The 8,746-nt window shown below is 47.7% G+C and overlaps 1 long non-coding RNA gene across 1 annotated transcript; it reads right to left on the bottom strand.

The window, feature by feature from the left end:
- Window positions 1-266: 266 nt before the first annotated feature.
- LOC128569052 (uncharacterized) lies at window positions 267-8,069 on the bottom strand. The gene is made up of 3 exons (XR_008375268.1): window positions 7,945-8,069; window positions 3,790-3,997; window positions 267-436 (listed from the first exon to the last, which is right to left on the bottom strand). It is a non-coding gene; the product is annotated as an uncharacterized LOC128569052 (long non-coding RNA).
- Window positions 8,070-8,746: the final 677 nt, after the last annotated feature.

Raw genomic sequence — 8,746 nt, 5'->3', positions numbered from 1 at the left:
GAAGCTGCCTCCAGACTGGCCACTAGTTGTCCTTTCTCAGCATAGTTGGACATCTCTTGGCCTCCCATTTGAGGAGGGCATGGGCAGCCTCCCAGTGGCTGGGATCCACGCCTCCAATACAGGCCTCTCCACTCAGGGCCCTGAAGGGCTTGCACCCCCACTTCAAAATCTCCCATCTCCTCCCAAGGGCGCTTGGAGGAGTCCCAGCCTCCCCCCTCCCCTGCTTTCTGCAGAGCCTGCTCCTCCCTCTTACCTTCCCTCCATAGGCCACCTGAAAAGGCTCTGACCTCCTGGGCCATCCCCCGGTGCCCCGAGTGGCTCTGATAGGCCCCTTCCTCTCTGGTTGCCCGAGCCTTCCTTTTGTGGCACTGTTAGGAACAGAGGCAGCATTTGGGCATCTGACACGGCATCCAAGCGCCCGGTCATGAGGCAGTGCCTGGAGATGGAAGCTGGAAGTCAGGGAGAGGCCTTTGACAGCACCTACTGTGCGCCGGGTGTGGGGAACCACAAAGAATGGGGCAAAGGCGGCACCACCCTTCGGGGTTCACAGGGCAGCTATAATCACCCGAATTGGATAGCCAGCTCCAGGCAGATGTAAAAATCCTCCACACACAATACACAATGAAATTCAGAGCTTTGCAAGTACAAATAACTAGGTATAAACACCAGGAGAAGGTCTGGAAGGATCTACTTGGAACTAGCTCTGGAGATGGGGTCTTTGAAAGGGACTTCAGCTTCATCCATGGTATCTCCTCTTCTTCCTCACCTCCTGACCCAACCCCATCCTCTGCAAGAAGAATATGTTCTTATTTTTTGTGTGTGTTTCTAAAAATTAATTTTGAAAAAGTAGCAAATATGTGAACTTCATTAAATGATGATAACTATGCATATTTCTGGCAAGGGAGCGTCTGGGATGCCACCCGCCTGTCTCAAGGCAAAAAGCAGGAAGGGAGATGAAGGGAGAGGGACAGACCACACTCTGGAAAAGAATGTACCCAGGCCTCCACCTCCCCACCTCGGGTCACCTCTCTGGGAGGTGGTCACCCCACAGGCTTTGCCTCCAGTACCCGGGAATTTCCAGGAAGGCTGAGGCATCGTGAGAAAAAGTATCTTCTCACGGCCTTCCTTCAGGCAAAAGGAGTTGAATGGATGGCTTTTAATTAGCATTTTCATCATTTTCCCATATTTTATAAAATCTATCACTTGGTGGGGGAGTGAGAGCAGGGGAAACTTCAGAGAGGAGAGGTCAGGACTTCACTGGGTTAGATACCCAGGAGAGAAATGTTTTCTGGACAAATCCAGCCCCAGAGCCAAACATGCCTTTTGGCAACAACTTTTTTTTTTTTAATTTTATGTGTCCTGAGTTTTAATTACACAAGTAATACATGATGAGATTCTCTCAGCAATTCAAACAATCCCTTTGAAGTCAAGGTCCCCTCTGCCCGGTACTCCTTATCCAGCCCCACTGGAAGGCGACCACCCCACTCCACTTGGCAGACATCCTTCCAGAACTTTCTCGAAGACTTGATGCATGTACACAGACCTACTAAAATATGAAACTTTGGTTTGCTTTTGTTTTTTAATAAGTACATGCTGCACACATTCCTCTGCAACCTTCTTTTCCTCTTAACAAGTCTTAGAAATCGAAGTGGGTTCACACAGAACTCTTTTGTTCTTTTTAAATACTGCAAAGGGCCATAGTATTAATGTGCAATCTGTTATTTCACTATTTAATATGGTCGTTATTTAAAACAAACACTTGTAACAGCTGACAAAGCAAGAGAGCCTCTGCCCCTCCACCACATAGCCATCTCTACGCCTCAGTTTCCTCACCTGTAAAATGGAGGCATTAGCCTAAATGATCTCTACAGGCCTTTGCCCAGCTTGTGATTTTAACCATTTTTTCTGTTCCCCATGGTCACCCCTGTTGGGGGAATTCTGCTGTGTCTAGAGTCCAGGCTTTCCTGGGGTCTGTCTGTGAGTTAGCCAGGGCCCCTCCTCTCCTCGCCCAGCCCCGTCGCCTGCCCTGGCTGCCGAGCTCGCAGGCTTACTCTGGCTCCTCTGACAAGCATGTGACGAGACAACACAGGCAGCACCCTCTGAGCTCCCGCTGCTGCCTTAAAATAGCAGCTTTGTCTCACTCCCATGCTCCTCTGACGCAGCCACGCATGGTGTTGTCTGGAACTGTCTGGAAATGGAGACAATGGGCCCAGCACACTGTCACCATCCCCAGCCCTCAGAATCCAGGGCCTTCATGCAAAGGGCTGATCCTTTGCACCAAGGTCCTTTCCGATCAGGGCAGAAGGGTGGGGAACTCTAGCAGAAGCAGGAGGCTGGAACAGTCCTGACTGCGTGCTCTCACCTCCAGCAGGTCTTGGCCAGCATTCCCCTGTCCTTCTGCCTACCAGGAGTGCTGCCTTCGCAAGGCATCCAGTTTGGCGTTGACTCTGCACAGCTGCTTCCCATTAGATAATAACACCTGACATGTAATAAGTACTTTTTCTAAGTACTTTACATCTGTGAGCCCACTTAATCACACAAAACCCCCATGGGATAGATTCTGCTCTTATCCCCATTTGGCAGATGACTGAGGCAAGTACCCCAGATAAACACAGCAATTTAGTGGCTGAGCCCAGGCAGCCTGCACTCTAATCCACCGTACTACACCCGTAACCCCATTCCTTTGGAAGAGGTGAGGCCTCTCATATGATAGTGGTAGTAATAAGAGGACTTACCCCAGAGGACCATGGGTCATCCTTGTGAAAAAGTCATTTATGGAACCAGTGAGGCATGCATTCCAACAGCAAGCTTTTTCTCACCCCAGGACCTTTGCATATGCTATTTCTGGTGCCTAGTACATTCTTTCCATCCTACCAACACTTCTGCCTATCCCCCCTTTGCCTAACTCTTCCCATGGCTGATGTCCTTTAATCTTGTATTAATCCTTTGTGTGAGGAGTCATTGAAAGTCACTCTCACAAAATATGTATTATGCACCTTCGCTGTGCCCTTGTGAGGTTTACTGAACAGAGCTGGGCTGAAATGCTCAGCCAGGAGACTGGCACACAGTAAGTCTTCAGTAAAGGAAAGGCAGACTTGAAGGAGTTATGGGGAGGCATGGCTGAGGATGGGGAAGTGGGGGGCTTTGTTCCTAGGAAAGCACTCCCACCCACATCCCCACACCCTGCCCCATGCTTCTGGGCACATCTCTGTCCATCTTTCCAACACTGTGAGAAGAGAAACTGCCTTCTCCCTCCCCAAGCCACTTCATGACAAAATTTCTACAAAACCTCCCAGCTCCTCAGCAGGGCCCAGGCTGCTCTGAGTTCTCCACACTGAGGTTGCCATGGTAGTCAGGATGCTCCCCTGCCCCAGCCATCCTGTTCATTTCATTGATTTTTTTCCCAAATTCTTTGAGGTCACTCTGTGCCACGCCATGTGCCAGAACCCAGAGACACAGAGAAAATAAGACATTCTCCCAAGTCCAGGGAGAGCCCGCTAGGAAGGAGCCAATGGACTTGACTCCACAGACACAAACACATACGCATGCGTGCATACAAACACTTGCGCACTCTAGACCCTGTACACAAGCAAGTGAAAACTCAAGGCACTCACGAGCCAGTGGAGGGAACAAAGGATTGTGAAATGATGCTCTGATGTTGATTCAGGCAGTAGTAGGGAAGCCCCATGCCAGCCACTGTTGTTTGTCAGCTATATTAGTTATCTACTCCACATAACAGATTATCCCCCAAACTTAGCAGCCTGAAACAATAGACACCTGCTTTCTCACATGGTTTCTGCGGGTCAGGGATCCAGAAGCAACTCATGGTCTCTTACAGGTGACAAGCAAGCTACCAACCAGGGCTGTAGTCACGGAAGGGGCTGGAGAACCTGCTTCCAGCATGCTCATGTGGCTGTTGGCTGGAGGCTTCAGCTCCTGGCCTTGTGGGCCTCTCTGCAGGGCTGCTCACAACACATCTTTCCCCAGAGTGAAGGATCTAAGAGGAAGAGAGAACACATGAGTGCTCAAGAGAACAACCAAGGCAGTTTTATAATCTAATCTCAACAGTGACACACCATCGCTTCTGCTTTGTGCTATTGGTTACACAAATCAACCCAGGTGACAGGGGACAACATAAGGGTGTAAAACCAGCAGATGGGATCATTGGGGGCCATCTTAGAGGCTGACCACCACACTAACTAATAACCTTTCCCCATTCTCCCTTGCTTATAAAACCACAATTTCCATCAAAGGGTCCCTCTCCAGCTCCAAAGGGAGAATCTGATTGATTTCAATGAATCATATTGATTTGAGGAATCCCATACTCCCTATTTTGATTTAGTTTAACATGTGCTTATGACTCAATCCTGACCATAGGAGCCAGAAAGGAAGTCAGCAGAGGGGCCCCTTTCTACTATGGGAAGGAAATGACCGCTACCCCTCTGGATGTCATATGCAGATTTGCGTGGATCTTTGGCAGCCATTTTGCAACCATGAGGGGAGTCATCATTAATAGGGAAATGGCAAAGAGGAAAGACCTAGTTTGCCTGAATCAACCCAGTTCTAGAGCGGTCCTATCTTCAGACTCCTTGTTAAATGAAAATGATAAGGTTTCTCATTGCTTCATCTTCTTTTAGTTGAGCGCTCTGTTACACACCATGCACCAATAGAAACAGGCACCTCACCAGACATTAAGAAATCAGGGCAGGCTCAGCGCCCCTAGCACAGTGGTTATGGCGCCAGCCACATACACCGAGGCTGGCACGTTCAAACCTGGCTTGGGCCAGCTAAAAAACAACAATGACAACTGCAGCAAAAAATAGCCAGGCGTTGTGTTGGGTGCCTGTAGTCCCTGCTACTTGGGATGCTAAGGCAAGAGAATTGATGGAGCCTAAGAGTATGAGGTTGCTATGAACTGTGACACCATGACACTCTTCCCAGTGTGAAATAGTGAGACTCTGTCTCAAAAAACTTTTTTTAAAAAGGAAAGAAATCAGGGCAGGCTCTGAGAGGCACTGCCTTTAAGTTGGACCCCAGTGAATAATTAGGAGTTCACCAGGTCAGCCAGATGAAGAAAGCATTGCAGACAGTGGGAAAGCCATGGGGTCTAAAAGAGGAGGGCCCCTTTGTTCCCAGAGCATCTGACATGTAAGAGTGACAAGCAGAGGTCATATGTGCTGCTGGAGGGTTAACAAAGTCCAGTTCATGGGGACCCCCTAGTCAGGCTAAAGTGGCTAGACTTTATCCAGAAGGTGATGGGAGCCATGGGGAGGGACATTGTCCAGCTTTCTTTGAGGGACTCTCTGGGGGCAGTGTGGAGGATGCAGAGGAAGCTGGGGTCCAGCATGGAGGCAGGGGAGCTGGCCTTGTCACATGGCTCCCTATAGAGGGGTGTGTGCCCTGGTGGCACCAAGATACCAGCTGGAGGTACCAGCCCTCGCCACCCAAAAGGTTCAGAGGAAGAATTCCAGTTGCTAGCAAGTGGTAAGTTTGGATCATATCACACTTTAAAATCATCCATTAAGAGTAAAATTTAAATCCTTGTCCTCAAAGGCCCCATATCATTTTTTTTAACAATATTTCCAGATCCCGGTACTGTTCATGGTACCATAGTGGGTACAGAGAAATATCTCTTTAGCTTGTACCCACATCTGTGTCTTCATGTGGAATATGAGGCTGTCTGGGAAGATGAGAAATCAGCTTCATCAGCAGTAAGATACCCATCTGTTTTTCCACCTTCTTGCTGTTATATCTGAGTTGATCCCTGGCAGATTGTGTAAACAGCTTTGAGGGCAGAGACTGCGTCTTTCACGTCCCACAGGGTCTGAGTACAGTCCTGTATATAGACAAGCACTTGTTGGTTGTGCAAACCAATGAGATGATGATAAGCTTAGTACTTGCACACCAGTTTGCTCAGAGATCCTGTCAATCTGCTAAACAGCTGGAGACTGTAGAAACCAGAAAGTCTAAGTTGGGGCCCTTACCTTGAAGAATGTATAATCTAAACAGAAAGCCACACAGAACTCTGCTGACAACAGCACAGGACAGAGGAAAGGGCATGGGTGATGGAATCAGACGGGCTTTAATTTCAAACTCCAGCTCTACTGTTTGCTGCTGTGTAATGTGAGAAAATCCTTAACCTCTCTGTGCCTCTTTTTCCTTGCCTATAGATGGAATAGTCATTCTTACCTCAAAGGGTTGTAAAGACATAGTTCAGCACACAGTAGGTCCTCCGCAAATGATTATCAGGATTATAATTATAACCGGTATACAACACAGTAGTCTCATGGTTCAGTCCTGACTATTCAAATAATCCAGCAATAATCAATTAGCAGTGGCATTTGGAATGTTTATTATAATTATTCTTGAAAGCTGTAATGGCAGGACACGGGAGCTGTCAACAGGTCCACAAGTTTTATGTAAAATCCTGGCCACAGAACATAGGCTCTATAAAACTTGTCTGAAGTTATGTTGTAGAAGAGAGCGCTTATCTTTTAGAGATACATATTGTAATATTTACAGATAAAATGGCATGATGACAGGGATTTTCCTCAAAATAATCCAAAGTGAAGAGGATAATATGATGAACTGATGAAACAAGAGTGGTCAGAGGTTGAAGACTTGGGAGCTGCAAGATGAGCTCATGGGAATTCAAAGTGTATTATTTTCTATGTTTTTATTTGCACTTGAAATTTTTCATAACAAAAAGCATATTTTATTTATTTAGTTATTTGTTTGTTTATTTTTGAGACAGAATCTCACTATGTTGCCCTCAGTAGAGTGCCGTAGCATCACAGCTCACAGCAACCTCAAACTCTTGGGCTTAAGCGATTCTCTTGCCTCAGCCTCCAAGTAGCTGGGACTACAGGCACCCACCACAACGCCCGGCTATTTTTTGGTTGCAGTTGTCACCGTTGTTTAGTAGGCCCTGGCTGGCTCGAACCCACCAGCTCCAGTGTATGTGGTCAGCGCCCTACCCAGTGAGCTATGGGCAAGGAACCAGAAATGCATATTTTAAAAGCGCTCAAAAATGGGCAGTGCCTGTGGCTCAAGGAGTAGGGCACCAACCCCATATACCAGAGGTGGCAGGTTCAAACACAGCCCTGGTCAAAAACTGAAAAAAAAAGCGCTCAAAAAAACCATGTGAGAAAAACATTCTAACTTTCATTGCATAGATGAAGATGAAACTCAGAGAGGTTAAGTTATTTGTCCACGGTCACCACAGCTCATTTGGCAACACAGTCAGAATTCATGACCAGGTCAATGTGACTCCAGAACCCAGAGTCCATCTACAACACCAGTCATTTGGGGGAAAAAAATCGCAAGGCAGCAAAAGATTTATGCAAATATTCACAGAAAGGTATATTTAGTCAAGCCACTAAAAAAAGAACAGCTTTAAGAGGGCTGAACTGAAATGTAAATTGAAGGAAAACTTGTTTTTCAATCATCCATTTGGGAGGAAAAAAAGAACTGCTCCTTTCCCCATGCTCCTTCTCCGTGGCTCTTTTTCTCTTAGGATCAGGGTTTCAGGGAGAGGTAATAAATAATAACATCAGTAAATGTGTCCTATCTTGACAACAAGGCTGGCTGCTCTCCCACGTCACCCACAGGCCTGGGCGCAGCAAGGCTAGGCCACAAAGGCTGCCAATTTAGCACTGGGTCGGGGGTGGGAGGGAATACGTTATGGCTCCTTGGTGCCTGACGGTCTGGGTTCAAATGCAGCTTGCCCCCTCTAGCTGTGTGACTTTGAGCAGGTCACTTTCCTTCCCGGACCCTCTCAGGGCTCCTAGCATTGTTGGACCAGCAAGACTCCTCGAGCAAATGCTTCCCCACCCACCCACCCCTCCTCCTCCCTCTCACAGAAGTTGGCCTTGCCCATTAAGCATCAGTGCAGCAACCTTTGTGAAACCATCGTAAATTGTGAATGAATGAAAACTGACTTACTAAGGCTGAAGCTGAATCATTCCCTGCACCTTCAGCATCCGTGGAGGCTCCCTGAGCAGAAGGCAGATGAATACGCCGACTGCGCATCCTGATTTCGCCAGCTCCAGCATCTTCAGGCACTGCACTGCCACCAGACGGCTTCCCTTTCACATGGAGTAGATAGCAGGGACTCACCTGTGTGCCCAAGACATGTTCTTTGAAGTGGTGGGTCCCCAGAAGGATGCCTGCAGTGGGGATGGTAGTCCCAGCCATGGGGAGCTTAGAGACCAGCTATCTAACCCTTCAGGTAATATGAAGCAAGTGATTGAGAAACAAATTAGAATCTGATGGGTTTGCCATTCATCTAGGACTCCCTCTCTGTCTGCCTAAGGATGCTTTTAAGAGAGGCAACAAAGCCCTCTGGTGGTGAGTCGGCCTGATTTTCAGGGACGTCCCCCTGAGCACATGAGGAATGAGAAAGCAGTGAGTGCCCCCAACTGGCAGGAGTGAGGAATAGAGGACTCCTGATTAAGGAGCACAGAGGGGTGACAAGAGGCCCAAGTGACATAGTATTAATATTAGGTTTAATGAGCACCAGGCTCTATGCCATTGCATCTTACTTAATCCTCACAATCATTCCACAAGGCCCCATTCTACAGAAGAGAAAACTAAGGCTCTAAGAGGTTTATTCCTTAGGCCAAGGTCACTCAGTTATTCTGCAGCCCAACTAGGATCAAACCCAGGGTCTCAGCAGACCCTATCTGCTGGATGGGGAAGGAGAGAGGAAAAGAAAGAAAATAATAACATTTATAAAACCAGAGAG

The sequence above is a fragment of the Nycticebus coucang genome, chromosome 17, assembly GCF_027406575.1.
Source record: "Nycticebus coucang isolate mNycCou1 chromosome 17, mNycCou1.pri, whole genome shotgun sequence".
NCBI lineage: Eukaryota > Metazoa > Chordata > Mammalia > Primates > Lorisidae > Nycticebus > Nycticebus coucang.
This window is presented reverse-complemented; position numbering and strand designations above follow the sequence as displayed.